This window comes from Octopus sinensis, linkage group LG4 (genome assembly GCF_006345805.1).
Source record: "Octopus sinensis linkage group LG4, ASM634580v1, whole genome shotgun sequence".
In the NCBI taxonomy this organism is placed as follows: Eukaryota; Metazoa; Mollusca; class Cephalopoda; order Octopoda; family Octopodidae; genus Octopus; species Octopus sinensis.
Genome location: NC_043000.1, coordinates 154517787 through 154540764, shown reverse-complemented (window position 1 = coordinate 154540764; position 22978 = coordinate 154517787).

The following is a 22978-nucleotide window of genomic DNA, read 5'->3' as shown; positions in this document are numbered from 1 at the left end:
TTGTTAACAACTGTTGTTTCTTGTTAAACTGTTGAATAACTTAACTGTTGGAGTTTTCAATTGAAAACACTTAGTGCTTGTGGTAGCACGCGTTGTTCATTCCCCCTTTGGGGGGAAGAATGTCGTCTAGCATGGAGCCTACCGTTGGAGCAGAAATACTTGTTTCTCCTGTTGAGAGGAGGAAATACATGTCCGGCGAGGAGCCAACTACAGACAAGGAAATAGGGGTTTCCCCCGTTACAAGAAGGAATAGCAGAGAGGATAATATATTTGATATTTTTGGAGATGTGTCTGAGAGCTCGTCAGAACTTTCACCAGAAGAGTTTCCGACTTTGCCAGAGAACAAAGGCATTGTGTCGAAGAGAATAATTGATGTGCCTAGCATCCAGATAGAACCAAAAAATGGAAAAAAAAGTTTTGCGTTGGCTGCTGGGGGTGGAACCCAGATACTGTCGACGAATAAAAGCGAAATTATGAAATACAGCAAAATGATGGAAATAACTGACAACGGTGTGAAAATTGAACCTCCGCAAAAGTTATTACAGGAAGAAAAGCAAAAAACAATAATTTTCAAAACATATTGTCTGCAAAAAAGAAAAATTGAAAGAATGTCAGAAGAGAAAATAGAAAAGTGCTTAAAGCCAATATTGGGCGACGTAGTATTTCTGAGAAGAGGAAAAAAATTCGGAACGGTAGAAGTAAGGTTCACCAATAAAGAAATAGCACACAAGAACTCAGTTGAAACGTTGAAAACGAACGACGTGGAGTTAATCCCCTATTATATGGGGATGAGGACGTCGCGAATAAAAATTACAAGGGTCCCGCCAGAGGTCGAACCGATGTGGTTGTTGGCGGCAGTCCTAATCAAAGAGGTAGAAAAAATTACTCTCCTCCAGGCTACCGCTACGGAAAACCCACGCTGGGATGGTCAAACAATTAATCTTCTCATTCAAGCGGACCCTAAAATAATTCAAACAATTCCTGAGACAATTGAGGTAGGGGAGGAGAACCTCGTGGTGTTTGTTGAGGGCCGAAAACCTCGATGTTTTTTATGTGGTCAATTAGGCCACATTCGAAGGAACTGCAAGGAAAATGAAGAAGAGGAGGAAGAGGAGAAAAAAGACAAAGAGGAAGAAGATAAAGAAGAAACAGATGAGAAAAAAACAACAAACAAAAGAAAAATACAACCAGCAACCCAGCCGAGAGCGGCGACTACTACAGAACAACGACCAAAAAAGACTGCCAGAAGAGAAAAAGAAGAAAAAGGCATAATAGCCGTATACACTAAAGATACTGAGCTCATGAGAGACATTCAACTCATAAAGACTGTAAAAAAAATTGATAACCTTTCAGAGGAATTTATCAATTACGACATATATGAAGTCTCAAATAAGACTTATAGAATTTTACAAAATAAGTACAGAAAGACTGTATCTTCATTGAGATTAGATTTTAACAAGTCGATATTTCATGGATTACCAGCTCCGATCCCGCGAGAAAAGGAAAAGGTGGAGATTCCCCCTCCACCTGATAATTCTGTGTCGGTGGTGAGACGGGATTTTGACAAATCTATTTCCCAAGACCGTCCACCTCCGACCCTGGATCAAAAAAAGGTGGAGGGTCCCCCTCCACCGGACAATCCTAATTAAACAGGTAAGTGATGGCTATTCACATTGGTTGTTTAAATGTTCATGGCCTGTTGTCAAGCTGGAAGCAAGGACGCTTTCTGAATGACATCAGGTCGAGAAATTTGGATGTAATTGTTGCAACGGAAACCCGGATGAAGGGGCCAAGAGATCTGCTCCCCCTCCTGAACGGCTACGAGAAATACGTTTCTCCGAGTCGGGCGGGAGGTGGGGGTGGGGTGTTGGTCCTACTAAAAAGAAACCGGGTAGCCGAGAAAAAGTTGGTTTTTTCTGACCCAGAAGGCAGGCTGGTCGTTCTCGACTTGACATTCAGTTGTGGCAAGACAATCAGGCTGGTCGCTATTTACGCACCAAACATTATTGGCCCGCAAACTGAATATTTTCGTGGCCTAGGAAAGTTCCTAGCCACGTCGCATTCACTAGTAGTGTTAGGAGACTCTAATACAATATGTGCAGCACACACAGATTGTGTTGGCTCAAACTCGAACATGAACAGAAAATGTAACCCAGGCTTTCGGGATCTGCTAAGTCAATTTCAGCTAGCAGATCCATATAGGTTGGAGCACCCGAACACTTCACAGTGGACGTGGTCAAATAGTGACGGGTCTACCAGAACATATCTAGATAGGATTTTAATTAGAGAAAAAGATAAGTCCATAGTTGAGTGTCCACAGTTTTTTCTAGTCAGCTACAGTGACCACAAGATGGTTACCTGTAAACTGACGGTAGATAAGTTGCATAGACAGGGATCTGGCTACTGGAAACTCAATACGTCCCTTTTGGCGATTGAGGAGTACAGAAAGCGGATCAAGATGTTTACAGAGGGCATTAACAGGTACCATCATTAATAACAAATGGTGGTACGCCCTAAAAAGAGCCATCAAATATGAGTCTATTAGGTTTAGCATAAGTTTAGCTAAGAAGGGACGTAAAATAGGAGATGGTCTAGTTAAGGAACTAGAAGAAGCCTGGAGGACTGGTAATACAAACCAAGCGAGGGTGAAAAGACTGGAGTTAAACCAGCATCTTGAAGCCCACCACATGAGAAGTATTACCAGAGCTAAGTTACGTGCAATGGGAAGTGAAGGAATCAAAGCCGCTGGATGGGCCCGAGTGGTGGAAGCTCGGCAAGGAAATAGTTCCTCTATTCGGTCTTTGACGAATCAAAATGGTGTCTTGATAAACGAACCCGAGAAAATGTGTGAGGTCTTTCGGGAGTACTTCGCCCAGCTGTTCGGGGGTGACGGCGGTCCTAGTGGTGGGAGAGCCCTCGAGGACTTTCTTACCGGGCTGCCGTGCCTCTCGGGGTCGGATGCGGAGTCTTGCGAAGGGCCAATCACACCTGAGGAGGTGATGGAGGCTTTGGCCGATTGTAAAGCGGGTAAGTCACCGGGACTTGATGGTCTTCCGTACGAGCTGTATAAATGTATGCCAGACTTGTTCGGGCAACTACTGACTGACGTGTACGCGAACTGGAAACAGAATGGGTTTATCCCCAGATCTGTGCGCCGGGGAGTAGTGACGTTGGTCAGAAAGGACCCGGACAAGGGGGACGTTCTAGAGAATTTCAGGCCCATCACTCTGTTAAACGCAGAAGTGAAGATTTTGGCCAAGGTTCTAGCAAAAAGGTTGGCGCGTGTCGCGAATGGTATAGTCGGGGAGGCACAGACATGTGCCATCCCAGGCAGAACCATTCAGGATACCCTCCATCTTATTCGCTATACCATAGAGAGGTTTGGTAATAAATCTGGCAAAGGTGGGGCATTGGTGCATTTGGACCAGTCTAAAGCTTTTGATAGGGTTAACCATCGATACCTAGCGACTGTACTTGCGCGGTTTGGCCTGGGCCTTGGCTTCCTCAGGTGGTTTATCGCTTTGTACCACAACATTGACTCGATAGTTCGGGTGAACGGTTTCCTTTCGAAGCCGTTCTGCATCAGACGCTCGGTTCGTCAAGGATGTCCGCTTTCACCACTTTTGTATGTGATGGCTCTCGAGCCATTACTGCAAAGGTTGAGTGGCATCCCGAGAGAACCAGGACTAGAGGAGTTTGTTACGGCTTTCGCGGATGATATCACTATCAGTGTAACCACAGTGGCACGCCTACGTGAAGTAGGTAAGACTATTGAGGCTTACGAGGAGGTAGCAGGAGCAAAGATTAACCGGGAAAAGTCGGTCGGCTTGCAGCTCGGCACCTGGGTTGGCAAGTCGATGCCTTCAGACAGTGTTGTTAGGCGCTGGACGGAGGGACCGGTTAAGTTGCTGGGAGTCTGGTTTGGACCAGGCCTCCAGATAGAGAAGAACTGGACGGAGGTATTGAGCAGGTGGCTGCAGTAGTCAAGACCTGGTCTTGGCGGTGGCTATCCCTGAAAGGGAGGGCGGAAGTGGCCAATGTGTTTATCGCATCGGTCATTACCTACCGCCTGACCGTCGTGCCCTGTCCGGATTCGTGGTTGATCAGGTTGGAGAGACAGCTCTTTCGCTTTTTGTGGAAGGGCCGGTCGCCACTTGTGAAACGCTCTGTCTGCTGTCAAAAGCCTTTAAATGGAAGGTTAGGGATGCCTTGGTTAATGATGCGCAGACATGCGTTGAGGTTGAGGCACCTCTGGATTCTCCTGGATAGTGAACGGGTGTGGTCTCCGCTGGCCAGACAAATGTTCCCTGAGTTGAAGAGTTTTTGCGAACAGGAAGCCTGGTGTTCTCGTAGACCGAGGTCGAGTGAGTGGCATAAAGAGTGCCGTAAGGCCCTCTTGCTGTTCCGGCGCTCGGGCAACGCCAGCGGTGGGGGTTCCACACGGATTTTATATAGTGGGTTGGTAGAGTCTGAATGCGACGATGGCCTGGGGTAGACTCTAGGTCTCGGATTTATTTAACTGGACAGCTTGTTTCATCGTACATTCGGGTTGAGAACGTTAGACAACTTCCAAAAGTCTTTAACCTGGCAATGCTACAGAGGTGCCTTGCCCGTTTGGGATAAGCTCGCAAGACATGGTAAACGTCAGTCGCCGACCTGTCCAAGATGCGGGGGGGGGACAGGGAAACCGTCTCTCACGCTATTGTTCTGTGTCCGGAGATAACTGAAATGTGGGCTTATGCTGAACATCTGTTGTCCGGCGAAGGAAGAGTACGGCTGTCGACTGAGTCAATTATAAAAATTGACCCACCGGGAGTTCTAACGAACGAAGGTAAGAATTGTTTTCTCACGGTTGTAGCAATAGCAAAAGAGGCTGTATGGAAGACTAGGATAAAAGGAATTAAGACAGGCAACTTTATTTCTGGTGACAATTTACGATCCTTTTTTTCTTTTCATTTGAAAAGGAAACTGTGGCTGGAGAAGAGGTGTCTGTCAGAGTGTACGTTCCAAAAGAGATGGAAGTATGTTGCACGAGTGTTGTGCGTGCAAGGAACCGTGTGAATAGACGAGGAAAAAAAAAAAAAAAACGAAAAATAAAAAGGTATCAGCGGTAGATCGGGGCTTGTGGGATCGGAGCGTAACTTGATCATCGCTTCATTTGTATTGTTTTTGTACTGTGTATTCCATTCGATTTTTATGTATTGTATTTTATTTTTGATGTCACATTTATGTAAAATCATATCGATTCACTGATCCCATCAGTTGTACTGTCCATATCTATGTTTGGCCCCCGGTGGGCAATAAAGAAATTCGTATTTTGTCTGCCGTTACGTTCAGAGTTCAAATTCCGCCGAGGTAGACTTTGCCTTTCATCCTTTCGGGGTCGACAAATTAAGTACCAGTTACGCACTGGGGTCGATATAATCGACTTAATCCGTTTGTCTGTCCTTGTTTGTCCTCTCCGTGTTTAGCCCCTTGTGGGTAGTAAAGAAATAGGTATTTCGTCTGCCGCTACGTTCTGAGTTCAAATGCTGCCGCGATCGACTTTGCCTTTCGTCCTTCGGGATCAATAAAATAAGTACCAGCTGTTTACTTGGGTCGATGTAATCGACTTACCTCCTCCCTCGAAATTGCTGGCCTTGTGCCAAAATTCGAAATCCGTAGTATTATAGAAAATAAGAACTAAAGGAATGAAAATATAGCTATTGTAATGTTCATGTCTTTCACTGAAACTGAGGTATTGCCCCTATTCTACTTATATTTCCGCAAGCAAGAACAGATGATGTTTTATGATGTTTTACTCGTGTTCTTGTATGTTGTTTAGGTCAAGATAGTGGAAGCTGATTTTTTCATATCGCAACAAGGGTTAAGTAAGCTGAAGCTTACTGTGGCAATAAACTGTGACTGTCGTAGGTTCAAGTAAATTTCAATTCTTAGTATTTTTGTTTTTTGTTGCGCAGTTAGTCTGCGGTTGGGATCTATGTACAACCTGTTATAATGCGTTGCACACCTGTTTCAAGTTTTTTGTAGTGTATTATGATTTGTAGTGGGGGGATTGTGGTCCCAGGTATAGGACTAGCATAATCCATAATAGATCTAATGAACTGTTTGTACATCATTTCATTGTTTTCTTTCTGTTGGCCAAACGTCTAACTTGTTGATTTATGTTTGTGTCGATTTGCTTTCTTTAGTCTCCTATAAATATTACACTGATCAACAAAATAAAACTTCTATTTTCTGGCATAAATTGTTTTAGACTAATTTTTAGGTGCTGATTCCAAAACTGACCTCAGATTTGCTCAATCCCATCACATTTTTGTGCCATCGGTATAACCTTTATTGATCTGGCGCATACCAAAAGTTAGCTTTACACCACTATTTGTGGGTATTTTGACTGGATTGTCATGCTAATTTTGAATATGTTCAAGTTGAGTTTTGCTTTAAAACCCTTCCTCTTCTTTTCAGGTGTGAACTGAGCTACTGTGGTCTAGTTATGGATACAACATCAAAAAGGACTTACAATAATGATCCCGATATCTTCTGTTACATCTGAGGAAACGCCACCCCACAGGCTTAGCGGTACAACATTAATAACTTTGTCAAGAAGGTGTATCTTGTTCACTCTAAAGTAGCACTTAGAGACCAGGACAAAACCTAGGCTCCCCACAAAGTTTGCAAAACCTCTGTTGAGAATTGGTGTAATGAAGCAATTTATCAAAGATCTTGATCACAATGGAGACTGCTTCAGATATATATGTACATTTGTACAACCTTTCCCGGTCTCGGTGATGATAAAAAGAAGGCAAGAATATTTGATAAATCTCAAATAAGAACACTCTTCAGGGATCCACATTTTATTAAAGCAATGAGTACGGCGGAGGCTAGAGCTTGGAATGCTTTCTCTGATGTAATACGGAATTTCCTTGACAGCTGACAACTATCAAGAGATTGTGGAGGGGCTGCTCTTGAGCTTGCAAGCACTTGGATGTAGAATGAGCATTTAATTGCTCTACTTACACAGCCACTTCGGTGACTTTCCAGAGAAACTGGGTGATGTTAGCGAAAAACAAGGTGAATGCTTTCATTAAGATGCAAAAGTAAAGGAAGAACGCTACTAAGGCTGATGGGGGTCAAACATGATGGCGGATTACTGCTGGAGCTTAATGAGAGACTCCCAGAAGCTGTACGCAAGCGATCGGGAAAAAAGAGGAAATTTATACGATGATCATAATGAATGACCACAATGAATAGAGATTTTGTATTCATATTTTGTTATAACCAAGCTTAATTCTTATATGCTAATGTGCATTTACTCACACAACTTTGTGTATTGATTTATTACATTAAAAAAAGACATTGTTTATTAAAAATTGCATCTACGTATGTTTAATTTCTTCTTTTATGAGCATTAAATAGCTGTTTGTAGCGAGACTAAAAGATATTATATCTAAAAAATGTGATATGATAGACAAAAGCTGATGCCAAATTTGGATTCAGCACCCTAAAATTAGCTAAAGACCACTAATAAATCTTGTGCCAGAAAATATGTGTTGACCAGCGTTATAAATGTTGAGTGGTTTGTGTTTTTGATATTCTGTGTGTATGGTGTGTTTATGTTGTAGAGTTTGATAGTACCTTATCTTCTCTGGAAAGAATCACAGAAACAGTGAATTCGACAGACAATTGTTACTTTAAATTTGTGGTTGTAGAGACAGGTTTTATTTTAAGTGATTTATGTAAAGCAAGAGTAAATGTGATGCAGTATCCAGAGAATGGCGAAAGGGTGTGACTGTGCCTGAGATTGTCTCTATGTTTATGAGGGTGTAAAAATATAATGTAAGTATATGTTTAAAAGTGTAGGGGGGAAAGGCAGATCTGTGAGGTACTGGGACTCTAGAAATTGCAGATTCTGAAAGCCTCGTTCTTGTACATTCCATTGGCGTGGCGGTCTGACGGAAAGTTTGCAAGCCAGTATTTTATGGTATTTCATAAGGTAGTGCTGAGTATGTTTTGTATGAGTGATTAGCATAGAATGAAGTAGGAAGATTTACTGATAACGATGTTAGTTTGACTGGACGTGTGAGAGGTCTTTTGTTGTCGAAGCCATCATTATATTTTCCGCGTGTGAGTAATGTAATGGTTGAGTGTAGCGGTCTAAATCCGTGTTGTGATTTCGAGAGTGGGGTGTTTAGGTTTAATGATGACAAAGGTTAGGTTTCTCGAACGTTTGAAAGGATATGCATAGGTGAATAATGGGTCTGGTGAATGTTAGCTAACTTGGGATATCTATTATAATTTTATCCAGCTAGCAAAGTCTGAGAATTTAACAATATTAGTATGAGTAGTTACAGATATTAATGAAGTCAGGAATTCCTTTAGACCATGAGAGTTTTATGTTCCTTCTCGAGCCATGCCAGGCTCATAAGGGCCGGTTTCCCGGTTTCAGTGGCGTAGAAGTTCCCCACCTGGACGGGACGCCAGTCCGTCACAGGATTGCTCATTTTTGCGAGCTGAGTGGACTGGAGCAACGTGAAATGAAGTGTTTTGCTCAAGAACACAACGCATCGCCCAGTCCAGAAATCGAAACCACGACCTTACGATCATGAGTTCAACACCCTAACCACTAAGCCACGCGCCTCCACATTAGAGATTTAGGTGTTTGTGATTTTGTTTAGTTCTGAGAAACTGAGTTTTAGATTTTGGTTGGGGGACGTGTGATGGAAGGAAGGAATCAAAATCTCTTTTTTAGGCGTTAGTTGCGTATTTTTTGTTTTATGTTCCTGCTGTCTTGGAGTGGTTACTAAAGACTGATTTTCGAGGAATATCTAATAAAGGCATTCGCTTGGCATTGTAGTAGAGGTATATTATTTCAAGCTGTTATTGTGAAATAGTTGTTATTGTGTGTTCCGATCGTTGGTGTTGTCAGTGGAGGCGCTGATGTTTATTTCATTGCCCTGTACAGTGTATTGTAGCTGATATTGTTGTTTATATCAAATATAAATGTTTGGCTTTTGAAAACCGGTAAATGTTGAATACACTGACATGTCTCTAATGATTGACGTTGTGAAAGTTTTAAAGTGACGTAGCGGAGAGGTTTAAACTGGTGGGAATGTTGCCGACATCACTGGTGGGTGTGGTTGTATGGTAAGAAGCTTGCCATACCTAAGGCGGCGAGGTGGCAGAAACGTTAGCACGCCGGGCGAAATGCTTAGCGGTATTTCGTCTGCCGCTACGTTCTGAGTTCAAATTCCGCCGAGGTCGACTTTGCCTTTCATCCTTTCGGGGTCGATAAATTAAGTACCAGTTACGTACTGAGGTCGATATAATCGACTTAATCCGTTTGTCTGTCCTTGTTTGTCCTTTCTGTGTTTAGCCCGGCATCGGTTGTCAAGCAATGTTGGGGGGACAGACACAGACACACAAACATATACAGACACATATATACGACGGGCTTCTTTTCAATTTTCGTCTACCAAATCCATCCATTCACAGGGCTTTGGTCGGCCCGAGGCTATAGTAGAAGAACACGTGCCCAAGTGTTCCGGGTTCAGTCCCACGCTTACAAACCATGTAGTTTGTAAGCAAGCTACTTACCACATAGCCACTCCTACGTCTATATATACATACATACATACATACATACATATATATATATATATATATAATATATATATATATATATATATTATATATATATATATATATATATATATATATATATATATATATATATATGTATGTATGTATATTCATTATTAAATTAAAAAGTATTAGTCATATAAAAAAAATGTTTAAATCAAAACGGCACAAACTTTATGTGTGTGTGTATTAAGCAGAAATTTCTTAAAATGAGATTTCTTTATTCCATGTGCTAGCATTACATTAAGTAATTAAGTGTTTTGACAACCTAAGACGGTGTGCTCGATCTTTGATTTCTACTTTAGACGACCCTATAAGGAAGAAAAAAAATACAAGTGTAATATCATAAACAGAATACTCGCTGCAAACTTTAGAAACCCTGAGATTTTCTCGGCAGTTTATAACCTGCTGTGAGGCAGAAACCTACAATACCTTCTCTATTGATCTATCGAGTTGTACGGCCCTCGGCCCTTACAGCGAAACATATACAAAACCTTACGAAATTTTTCGTGTTGTGCAGAGGTAACAAAATTCATCCTGAGATTTGATTTGCTAAACTTACGATTTATTTACTGTGGATCTTGACTTGTTTGCCTGTTGAGGTCTTAATGGACTTTCCATCTACCATAGAAATGGAAAATTTTGTTCTCCTTGACCTTTCGTGACCTCCATTTCATAAGTCCTCGTTTAATTGCACCTTTAACATAAGCAAGAACAAAGTTTATTCAATCAGCTAACGATATTCTTACGACCGCTATACACATGATAGAAGATATCACTTCAGTCTTGAGTTAAGCTAACCCAAAGCTAAAGATTTACCTCTTCAACATGAGAGGCTTACTGCATCCTCATCTGTCACTATAACAATATGATGGACAACGCTTTCACCCACGCTCCTATCGCTACATCCCATTGCCAATATCTTCGCCATACTCGACTGCAACGATTTCGATCACAATTACCTCTACGTCCAGCCACCTGCCTGTCACCAATACACACACGTTCAAATTCTAAATGCAAATATAAGTCTTCATGGATATGTTGCTATGCACATGCTTGAATTAATAATGATAGTGTTTCAGTATTAGTTTCAAATTTTGGCGCAAGGCCAGGAAGGGAGTTAAGCCGATTACGTCGAACCCAGTGCTCAACTGGCACTTTTTCTATCGACCCCGAAAAGATTAAAGACAAAATCGACCTCGGCGGAATTTGAACTCAGAACGTCAAGACGGACGAAATTCCGTTATGCATTTTGCCTGGCGCTGTAGCGATTCTGCCAGCTCACCACTTTTAATTGTGATTCAAATTTAATAATTGTAAACATTCGTGTTATAAATATTATATATGTATATATATAATCATGTATAACTTGTTTACACTTAGTGACTCCTGCATTCACATACCATTAAGCCCCTCCTATTACACAAGTTTTTATGTACGTTACAAGACAGTCTTCGCTATGAAAGTGTCTGATTTGGGTTCTGGTAGTATGTTTGTTGAATTACTGCAACATGAATGCCTGGGTGTTTTATCTTTACCCCTACATCAGTGCTTTTCAACCTTTTTGCTGGAGCGGAACCCCAAGGAAACATTCCACTGGCTCGAGGAACCCCTGTGCAATAATTTAATAGTTTTATGCACACATATCTGCACAGGAAAATTAAAAATTACTGCCGATTTTAGCAGTTTTGTAACTTCTTGTGGAACCCCTGGACTGTACTGGCGGAACCCTGGTTGAAAACCACTGCCCTACATTGTGGAGGAAAATCCGTTACTAGATCTCAAAGTTGTTTTCTTGCTTACTCTTAAATCAGCTTAAAAATTAGTTATGGTATTTCTCAGAGAGATTTTAATCCTTTGTATGTTTATTTGTGCAACATACGATCTCAAATTTTTGCTTCAAATTTAGGTAGACGGTCAAACAAATAAATGCAGACTAATATAGAATTTATGAAGTTTCTGATCATAATAAGTGAGGAGGCCTATATCTGTTGGCAACCTTGGTTATAGGTACAAATGTAAGAGAGATAAAAGCATAGATTGAAAAGATTAACACAAGCTTACATACGGAATGTAGAATCAAACACAAGAGGTGAGAGACAGACGTAGCTTGTTAGCTTCTTTATAGATAGCCAAACTGACAGACAAACATAACAATATAAAAATAGACACAGATAGAGAAAGAGATACATAAATAATTTTTTTATAGGCGAGAATATATATGAGAGAAAGTGGGAAACACACGGGGGCAGGGCGAGAATGAAAGAAAGAGAAATAAACAGTGACAGGCGGACAGGTATATTAATTGTGCGACGAGTACAGTCACCTGAAAGATATACAAATGAAAGAAGAAACTGAAATGAGATAATAGTTTCTTACTTAGGCAGAAGGCCAATTATTAGAGAGGGCGGAGTGAAAAATAGTATAAGTTAAAAACTTGACGATTACAAATAAAACTGCGAGGAAAAGCATTATAAAACAATTTTCTTCTCATTTCTTTCAATTTAATAATGTCTTTTCAATGTCGGAAGACTAAAATTACTGCAAAGTAATGGAAATAAACAAGCTTAAATTGAAATCTGATAGATACACTAAAACAACTACCTCTTATCTAACAACAGGTCCGTTGTATACGAAGGAAGTTGGCTTGTATAGTGCAGTAAATACAACAGAAATTAATGAGATTATGAAATACCAGTTACACACCTGTCGTACACTACTATCAGCCTCGCCGTCGTTGTGTCCAAACCTCGCTTCCGCCTCTATAATGACGTAATTATTTCGAAATTTGAGAAATTTTATCTGTAAAAAACGAAACGGAACAGAACAGATTGTTCCTCTTAACAAGCATCGCTCCCCATATTTGTGTCTGTGTCTGCTTGAGGTAATGAGAGCAGTGATATTGGGAGTGCTTGGCTTGTTAGATTTGATGTTGCAGATAAGGACAGAAGTGCTACTTTCGTTGTTGATGTTGTTGATTAGGGAAACATTATTTATTGTTATTAACGGAAATGTTGATCTTACTGGAAACAGTATTTGGTGTTGTTACTAGAAGCATTCTCCGCTTGTTTAGTCTAATGAATTAATCCACTGTGATACAAGAGGAAAAAAAAGCAATTAAGTCAATGAGGTCGTGGGACTAGTGGGGAGTTGTGATTTTATAAAGACCTCTGTCAAGTAATGGCTGAAGTTCGTTCCCAGAATGATGACAAAGAACTTTAATGTTAATTGGAGATTATATAACCAATAATAAGTTTATATAACCAATAATTTATATAATTTATATATTATATATAATTTATATATTATATTACCAATAATAAGTTTCAATATATTTCGCTGGTTTTTTTTTTGTTTTTTTTTTTTTCAGTTTTAACGACAGACCGAAAATCTTGTACCCTACATATTAATTTCCAATATTATTCTAGAGTGTTTGAACGGTACTTGCCTGAATCTTTTATCCCTACACATACAGGGTGTTAGTTAATTATCTTTACATAGAAACATAGCAAACAATGATATACTTCTTAAAAGAAAAATTCCAAATATTGAGAACTAATGTGGATATCGAAGGCAGAAATAAAACTGATTCCTTAAAAGAATGAATGCTGAACAAGAAACTATTGTCAGTGAAGATTTGTAAAACGCTAAGGCTGTTCCTTTGTGAACACCAGATAGAGGAAATATATAATCAAGACCTGTCCCCTTCGCAATAAAACTAAGAGTCTGAAGTATCTATAGGAACACAATTGTTGCTATGGTCCTACAGAATTACATCATTTAAATGGTATTGATATTCACAGTAAAACATTAGTGCGACACTAGTTTATTTCCGTAATTACATTGAAAAACCTCTCAAAGTTGATAGAAGTGTCTGTGTGGTGAGTTTAGTGTGTTGCGCCCCAGCTCTCACAAGCAGATTGTAATTTGACCATTATACTTTGGGTTTCATAAAATGGTTTGAACTCCTAAGAAATTCAAGTAATTCCCTTCCACTGCCAGTTTCTGAGAAAGCAATGAACGCAACAACTTTCATGTTTCCTTAACTAAAAAGTTATCTCCTGGCCATATATAAAAAAAAAAGCAAATGAATCTTCTGTTACAAAACAGTAACATTTGAACTTGGCAGTAATGAGTTACATCCATTTCTCTCGTTGTACTTATTCATAATTGAGCTGATTCAGCATGAGTTGTGGATTTGGGACATAAAGATCCTGCAATACCAGTGACTGGATATGATCCTTTTAATGTTTGCCTGTTAAACTGATATCTTATCGATTCTGTCAATTGACCTAAAGAGCAACAATCATTAGAAAAACGTCGACAACTTCTACCGGTGGGACTTTATTTCGGGAGTTTTATCTATAAGGAAAATTCCATGGAAAACGTTTTCTATATAATAGTCGCCAAAACACTACACTCGAAGAGAAAAGGAATTTGGTTTACTTTTAAAATAGTTAAACGGATATTAAATGTTCTTCTCCTTATTACCACATTTTCTATTTTTAACTCTACTGGAGATATCCACTCCACCCTCACCGTTCATAACGATGACTCGTTCTGATGCAAGTTCCGGTGAAATATGTTACGGATAAGGCGAACATCTTATTGTGACATCCGTTTCTCAGTGACATTCATTCAACGAATTCCTCGATCCCGTACCCACTATGATTTGAATATACTTTATGATCGCTGGTGAGAATTCTAAATAAAAGTAGTCCGAAAAGAAGAAATAGAAGTGTCGTGGTATCATAGTTCTGATATTTTGTAAAGGAAATAGGATCCTGTGACGTTTTACTTTCTTAAATAGAATCAGAATGATGAAGTGTTGCTGCTTGATCTCAAGTCAGCTCTGATAGAACAGACATACCATCCTAGATGGGAAGCACTCCGTCGGTTACGACGACGAGGGTTCCGGTTGATCCGAATCAACGGAACAGCCTGCTCGTGAAATTAACGTGTAAGTGGCTGAGCACTCCACAGACACATGTACCCTTAACGTAGTTCTCGGGGATATTCAGCGTGACACAGAGAGTGACAAGGCCGGCCCTTTGAAATACAGGTACAACAGAAACAGGAAGTAAGAGTGAGAGAAAGTTGTGGTGAAAGAGTACAGCAGGGATCACCACCATCCCCTGCCGGAGCCTCGTGGAGCTTTAGGTGTTTTCGCTCAATAAACACTCACAACGCCCGGTCTGGGAATCGAAACCGCGATCCTATGACCGCGAGTCCGCTGCCCTAACCACTGGGCCATTGCGCCTCCACAACCATCCTAGATACGACCATACTGTCTGTTCTTTTAGAACAATGTATACATTTTCCAAAGAAGGTACGGTATCACTTTAGGGAGACTGGGTTGTAGCTGATCAAACGAAGACATAGAATCATCTTCATGCCCGTGTTATGAGTTTCTCTTGTACGGTTGAACATATTTAATGCAAAGCATCAAAAATCAAAGTAGATATACTAAGGCGGCGAGAAGAGAAAATAAAACTCAAGTAGCTTTACATTATTTCTGTCATGTCGACAATTACAGTAAACAAATCCGAACAAGTTTCTATATTATTAAACCTCTACAGCGAAACAGAAACTTCATCTTACTTATCGAAGTAGTGATAAGGGTATCGTTATGTAGGATTTCAGTACTGTAATGTCAGTAAGCGTGGGGGGTTGGTATATTTAGAAAACCAAAACAACCGTTTTATATGGTTGACATCTCATACTTTCGATGTTTTTAGAGTAGGGTGTTTAAGATATAAATTATTTTTATTCGTACAAGAGATAGAATAGCAAGTAAAAGGGAAGGCTTGGCGGGGAAATCAGCAGGCGTTATGGCAAAGAACGTGCCATAAGCGAATGCGAAAATTCTTATTATTGACATTGCGACAGCATAATGTTTAGTGACAATAATTAGCGTTATAAATGAAAGGAAATGGCCCCAACTGAGAATAGGAACTTGATAATAGATTCAGTTTACCAAGAACTTACTGTAACATTACATCGTAGAACTACATTACTGAAACATGTGGCCTTTATTAGGATGGGAGTTGATTTATTCTGTCAGGAAACTGCAGTACTTTGCCAGCAATTAAGTTATCGTGTCTCTATCCAGTGTGGTTTGAACTCATAATCTTTTAAAACATATAAGAATAAATACCGCAAAACATTTTTTATTTGATATCCCATCCAAGAAGTAGAGATAGAATATTTCTTTGACAAGACACAAAGCCCTCTTGTGTGTGTGTGAGAGAGAGAGAGAGAGAGAGACAGAAAGAGAGAGGGAGAGAGAGAAAGAAAGAAAGAAAGAAAGAAAGAAAGAAAGGAAGAAAGAAAGAAAGAAAGAAATAATGAATGAAAGAAAGAAAGAAAGAAAGAAAGAAAGAAAGAAAGAAAGAAAGAAAGAAAGAAAGAAGGAAAGAAAAGTGTGTATAGTCAATTGATTAGATTCTCATATTTAACAAGTACTTATTTCATCAAGCACAGTAGTAGAAACACAAAGTTGATTCCAGCGTGAATTTCTTACAAAACCTTCCTCTTTTTTTTTTATTTGTCTTTAGTTATGATTCAATTTATTAAAACTTTAGTTCCACTCACCGGTTGGCGGCGAGCTGGCAGAAACGTTAGCACGCCGGGCGAAATGCTTAGCGGTATTTCGTCTGCCGTTACGTTGTGAGTTCAAATTCCGCCGAGGTCGACTTTGCCTTTCATCCTTTCGGGGTCGATAAATTAAGTACCAGTTACGCACTGGAGTCGATGTAATCGACTTAATACCTATGTCTGTCCTTGTTTGTCCCCTCTGTGTTTAGCCCCTCGTGGGTAATAAAGAAATAGGTTGGCCTCAGAATTGTCAAATTATTTTTGTTTTATTGTATTTTCTCTGCGTTAGAAACAAAAATGCTTTCTTATTTCTTTTCCGATCTTTCATTCCCTGTCGGAAAAGTTCATCACGACCCTTCTTGACATCACTCTCATAATTTCTTTGCTAGTTGAAAATATAGAGAGCAACGACCAGGGGTCATTTATCAGTCGCCCCTAGAAATATGACAAGACCACATGCTTAACTTTCGGTTTCTAAGTAAAGCGATGGGCAGGTACGGCCAGCTAGCATCAAAACTATTGCAAATAGTCCACCTGTCACATACCTAATTACTGTGAATAGCCACTTCACTTCTTGCGCCTAATGTATTCGATTGGCAGAATCATTAGAGCGTCGGACTCTTGCTTTTCAGTATTGGTCTGGCTTTTTACGTTCTGAATTTCAATCTCCCCAAGAAATGAGGGTCAATAAAGTAAAGTAGCAGTCAAATACTGGGTTCGATTTAATCGACGAACCTTCTCCTCATAAAACTGCTGGCTTTGCGCCTAAATTAGAAACTATCTCGGAAACATTTTTTTTTTCACGCTCAGAGTTGCTGAAGCATGGAACAAACTGCCTGCATCAGTTGTTGACTTCCATGACACTGCATCCTTTAAGGCCCTCATGCTTTCCGAAATCCGCCGAAACTACACCTGATTATACATACACTTTAGATGAGTTGTAGTGCACCTGAGCACTGTATACAATGTTTTATTATTATTATTATAAGGTGGTGGGAAGTGCGGAATCGTTAGATCGTCAGGCATATACCTTGTAGTATTCGTCCAAGCTCTTTACGTTCTGAATTCAAATTCTCCCTAGGTCAACTTTGCCTTTCATCCTTTCGGGGCCGATAGAATAAAGTATCAGTCAAGTCAAGGGATCGATTTAATTGACTCATCACAACCCTCAAACTTGTAACCTTGTGATTATATTAAAAACCCTTTAGATTCAAATCCCTGGTTTGAGTTGATTTTCATCCTTCCAGGGTCTATAATATAAAGTACTCATCCAGCACAGGTGTCGATACAATCGACTGCTCCTTCCCCACCACAAATTTCCGGCCTTCTCCATGTGTAAGAAATCATTAATATTTATTTATTCCTCATACAATCGCGGTTAAATAGTGTTAATTGTTTAACCTTTCGGTGACCAGAGGTGCTCAGCAAGAAGTGAATAACCATATTGATTTCTTTAGGGAAGAGAATAATCGGTTATATCGATCGACCCAGTACTTGAGGATACTTTATTTTATTAACCCGGGAAGGATAAATGAAAAAGTCGATCCTCAGTTAAACTATCAGGGCTATTACTATATACTGTAAGGCATTTTGTCTGACATAGTTGTACCAATCCACCATAGCCGCCGCCGCCACCGCCACCGCCACCACCACCACCACCACCACCACCACCACCACCACCACCACCACCACCACCACATAATCGGATACTGCAGAGTATTTTAGTCCGGCAGTCTTACATTTTCTGTCGCTCTATCACACTGTGACTCATAAAAAGTGACTATCGTGTCTTAGCAAGACATAAATCCACACAAGTTGTTGTTTACCCCCAGGTCAGCCATGGTTGAGCAAACTTACGATCAAGAGCATTGACCATACAGTCTTGTTTGAGGGAGCAGAAAACCGAGGACCGCTTTAGCCAACGAGCTCTGGTTCAAGAACGAGAGATGGTTTGAAAGAGATATAGCAGCCATTTCTATCAGATCAAATGATCTCGTAAAACAGTGGTTTCTTACCTTGCACACTTACCCTTTATATTTTAATGGCAGTGCCCTTGGAAATTCCACAGTAAATACGAAATTTTGTATATGGTTGAAAGTTTATATAGAACCCTAAAAGTTAGTTTCTTTTGAAATTGTATATTCTGCCTTATTTTCATTTCAAAATAAATTTCAGTATTTCTGGATAAGACTGTAATTGAGAGAGCATTACTTTCCCATTCTCTCTGCCGTTCAGCGGTTCATAAAAAATCTTAAATTATAAATCTAAGATCATTGTAACAATGATTACAGGAAATATTCATGTTACTAACGCTGTAAATTTCAGGCATATGTTTACAGTTTTTTTGTTTTTGTTGTTGTTGGGTTTTTGAATTATGCTCAAGGTGGCTTCGTCATTCATACGTGCCATCCTTGCTACATTCACCCATCTTTTTTTGAAACATTCGCTAGACAAAACTTGCCTCTCTACTCTTACTTTCCTGTTCAAGTGATACTTGAAGAAGTTGATGAGAGATAGCTAGCTAGCTAGCTAGCTAGATAGATAGATAGATAGATAGATAGATAGATAGATAGATAGATAGATGATAGATAGATAGATAGATAGATAGATAGATAGATAGATAGATAGATAGATAGATAGATATAAAAAATTGAATATTAAATTTTTTTTTTTTTTTGACAGTTACATTTCATTTGCACATTCAGTCAGGTGGCAGGGAGATATATAGGTCACACGAACCAGGAAACCAGCCTTATGAGTCCATACGACTCGAGAACAATCTTTATCCCCCATTCTTTTAATAGCTCCTACGTTGTGGCAACCACTACCTGATGTGGAACTGAAGTCAGAAAATTAGCTAGCTTGATGAAACATTATTTCTCCATTAATTTCCAGCCCAACAGAAACCGGATAAATCATTCAGGAAGAAAAAAAGATAAAAGAAACATATATACACATATACACACACAAGCGCAAGAGAAAGATCTTGTTTTCTTTATATAAAAAAAAAATGCCATCTTGAGTTTTATTTATTTATTTATATCTTTGTTTTATTTTCTATTACACATTATTATTGTTGTTGCTGTTGTTATTATTATTATTATTATTATTATTATTATTATTATTATTATTATTGTTGTTGTTATTATTATTATTATTATTGAAGATTACCACCAAATATGGCCGTTACTAGGTGGCGTATGCGTATGATAAGATAAATGTGTCTCGGAGGTACAATTATTGTTTATTTCTATTCCACTAAAGTTAAATGTTTACAGACACACTTAAGATGCCCTCCTCTTTCTCTCTTTCCCTCACTCACACACACACTCACACACACACACACACACACACACACACACACACACACACACACACACTCACACACACACAGACTCACTCACTCACACTCACACGAACGTGTGTTAGAGTATAAATATATAATATATAATATATGTAATATACATATATATATAGTATTTAATATATGTATATACAGATGTGCTATATATTCTATATAAGCGTGCACACACACACACATACACACACATAAATATATATACACATACATAAACACACAATTGCGTGTGTGGAGTATGCATCATATGTATAAACACACTTTCTTGGGCAGGAGCCAATAATTTCAGGCGCTACATTTCAATAAGACAAATCATATGTATGTGTAAATACTGACATAAATGCATTTACATATATAAGTTCTCTCTTTCTCTCTCTCTCTCCTCTTCCCTCCTCTCTCTCCCCCTGTCTATCTCTCGGTCTCTCTCAAATTCGCGCGCGACTTGTATAAACAGCGGCACACAGCCTTTTCTTATACTGATCAGCGTAAACATATTCACATATACAAATATGCACACAAATGTGAACACACACTCATACGCACTTACACATGAACTTCAATGTGTGTGCGTGTGTGTATGTGTCTGTGTGTGTGTGCACGCGTATACGTTTGTATGTATATAGCTATCTATCTACCTCTATTTTTCTATGTACATGTACATATACATACATTCATACACACACACACACACAAAGACTCACACACACACACACACCACACACACTCACACACACACAGACTCACTCACTCACACTCACACGAACGTGTGTTAGAGTATAAATATATAATATATATATATGTAATATACATATATATATAGTATTTAATATATGTATATACAGATGTGCTATATATTCTATATAAGCGTGCACACACACACACATACACACACATAAATATATATACACATACATAAACACACAATTGCGTGTGTGGAGTATGCATCATATGTATAAACACACTTTCTTGGGCAGGAGCCAATAATTTCAGGCGCTACATTTCAATAAGACAAATCATATGTATGTGTAAATACTGACATAAATGCATTTACATATATAAGTTCTCTCTTTCTCTCTCTCTCTCCTCTTCCCTCCTCTCTCTCCCCCTGTCTATCTCTCGGTCTCTCTCAAATTCGCGCGCGACTTGTATAAACAGCGGCACACAGCCTTTTCTTATACTGATCAGCGTAAACATATTCACATATACAAATATGCACACAAATGTGAACACACACTCATACGCACTTACACATGAACTTCAATGTGTGTGCGTGTGTGTATGTGTCTGTGTGTGTGTGCACGCGTATACGTTTGTATGTATATAGCTATCTATCTACCTCTATTTTTCTATGTACATGTACATATACATACATTCATACACACACACACACAAAGACTCACACACACACACACACACACACACACACACACACACACACACACACATATATATATATATATATATATATATATATATATATAGTACAGCAAATTACATTTTATATGGGACCATGCTGATGATGGCTGCACTTTTCCTTGCGGAAAATAACAGCCGAAACTGAATTTAGTACATGGGTAAATATTTATTTCGTATATTTTTCACTTGTTTATTGTTTTGGTTTTGTGTTGAGTTTGATCTGAGAACATAGACTTTTTGTGGAGAATGGCGATTTGACGTCTATATCTAGCATGTTGACTGTCCACTTTTTCGTGTTCAGTCCTTAATTGGTATATATAAATATTTTAATCTTCGGATTCTTTCTTTAATATGCTAGACCACTGGTTCTAATTGATAAATATCAATTTTTACCCTAAATTTAATGTTATATAAATATTTGTTCTCTAACCGATAAATTAACTACTGCTAACTATTAGCTGCAGGCTAGTTTTCTCGGGTCTCATCGCGCCAAAATAGAGACATTTGAAATATATATTTCAAATGTAATAGGCGTACTCCATGCACGCGATATTTCGGTATCGTGTTGGCATTTAGTACAGCAAATTACATTTTATATGATATAATATTTTAATCTTCGGATTCTTTCTTTAATATGCTAGACCACTGGTTCTAATTGATAATATCAATTTTTACCCTAAATTTAATGTTATATAAATATTTGTTCTCTAACCGATAAATTAACTGCTGCTAACTATTAGCTGCAGGCTAGTTTTCTCGGGTCTCATCGCGCCAAAATAGAGACATTTGAAATATATATTTCAAATGTAATAGGCCGTACTCCATGCACGCGATATTTCGGTATCGTGTTGGCATTTAGTACAGCAAATTACATTTTATATGGGACCATGCTGATGATGGCTGCACTTTTCCTTGCGGAAAATAACAGCCGAAACTGAAGTTAGTACATGGGTAATATTTATTTCGTATATTTTTCACTTGTTATTGTTTTGGTTTTGTGTTGAGTTTGATCTGAGAACATAGACTTTTTGTGGAGAATGGCGATTTGAAGTCTATATCTAGCATGTTGACTGTCCACTTTTTCGTGTTCAGTCCTTAATTGGTATATATAAATATTTTAATCTTCGGATTCTTTCTTTAATATGCTAGACCACTGGTTCTAATTGATAAATATCAATTTTTACCCTAAATTTAATGTTATATAAATATGTTCGCTAACCGATAAATTAACTGCTGCTAACTATTAGCTGCAGGCTAGTTTTCTCGGGTCTCATCACGCCAAAATAGAGACATTTGAAATATATATTTCAAATGTAATAGGCCGTACTCCATGCACGCGATATTTCGGTATCGTGTTGGCATTAGTACAGCAAATTACATTTTATATGGGACCATGCTGATGATGGCTGCACTTTTCCTTGCGGAAAATAACAGCCGAAACTGAATTTAGTACATGGGTAAATATTTATTTCGTATATTTTTCACTTGTTTATTGTTTTGGTTTTGTGTTGAGTTTGATCTGAGAACATAGACTTTTTGTGGAGAATGGCGATTTGACGTCTATATCTAGCATGTTGACTGTCCACTTTTTCGTGTTCAGTCCTTAATTGGTATATATATATATATATATATATATATTATATTATATATATATATATATATAATATATATATATATATATAAGTAGGTGAATGAATTATCCTATGTTTATCGTCAGCATGGAAAATTCGTTAACCGAAACCTGGGTAGCAAATTCACGTTAGCATCTTCGTTCGACTCCTTTCTTTCATTTATATATAATATATATATATATATATATATATAATATATATATATATATATATATATGAAAATTCATTATATTTTCCGGATAATTTTGAATTCTAAGCCATTACAGTGTCTAGTCCTAAATCAAATGAAATAGTAGAACTTTTGGTGTTTTGCTGTGTCCACCAATTCGGGATTTCC